We start from the raw sequence: 1,186 nt of genomic DNA on the forward strand, positions 1-1,186 counted from the left end.
ATATATATATATATATATATATATATATATATATATATACGTATTCATGATCGAGACCTTACCTTTTTGCACCCACCCATTCAAAGTAGACTTCACACGTGGCTCCTTCAAGATGGGGCAACTGCTCAAACTGCAAGAGAAACAATGCAGTTGCTACGGAAGTGTTTTGGAGAGAGACTATCTCCTGCTATAATGTCAACTGGCCTTCACGTTCCCCGAAATTGCCTAGCCTGGATTTTTTCTTGTGGGAATGCCTGAAACAGTGGGTTTACTTCAACAAACCAGAAACTCTGGTGCAACTGAAGGAGAATATCAATAGAGAAATCAGAAAAGTGGGGTCTGAAACTCTTGAGAGTGTTATGGTGCAAGTTTTGGAAAGAGCACAGGCGTGCAAAGCCGAAAATGGCTGCCATTTTAGCGATGTCATTTTTCAAGTGATATAGTGGTGTTGCAAAATTTGACTTGTACATATTAATTTCCATTATGTCCTTTATATTATATCAAACTTTCATGCATTTATTTGTAAAGCTAAGGAAGTTATTAAAAACTGAAACCCATCAGTCACTTTTGGAACACCCAGTATATATATATATATATATATCATCATCATCATCATATATATATAAATTGTAAATGTAAAATAAAAACAAAACACAAAGGATTTTGCGGTACACGTGTTTCAAGCTTTATAGTTGTTGCATCATAGTATAAAGCTATCTTCAGCCGCAAATGTATTCTTTCCCAAGAATTATATCACATAGAATAAGTTAAAGTAGGAAGAAACATGATAGATAAAAGGTGAGATTCTGTTTGGCATTTTCCATTGTAATATACCTCGTAGAATTCTTAATTTGATATATTTAGACAGAAGTTCCTCGGTACTCGGGAATCCGGCCATACTGCGCCACAATTTAGTGTATATATATATACTAGCAGTATAACCCGACGTTGTGCGGGTGTGACTTATTACGCCATCTACGATAAGTCTTGCTAGGTGAAAATCAACTAAAAAGGAAAGACAACAAAAAAACACTTATGATGTAAATATGTTCGTAATTCAAAAGACGATGAAATTAAAAGGGCAAGTTTGAAGGCTGTTTTGCGTAACATTATTAATCGTACGTAAATTTCATCCGTCTAATTGGCTATACAAATGATATGTGCAAAACAACTTTTTGCACTGTCC

Source organism: Octopus bimaculoides, chromosome 16, assembly GCF_001194135.2.
Source record: "Octopus bimaculoides isolate UCB-OBI-ISO-001 chromosome 16, ASM119413v2, whole genome shotgun sequence".
Classification (NCBI taxonomy): Eukaryota; Metazoa; Mollusca; class Cephalopoda; order Octopoda; family Octopodidae; genus Octopus; species Octopus bimaculoides.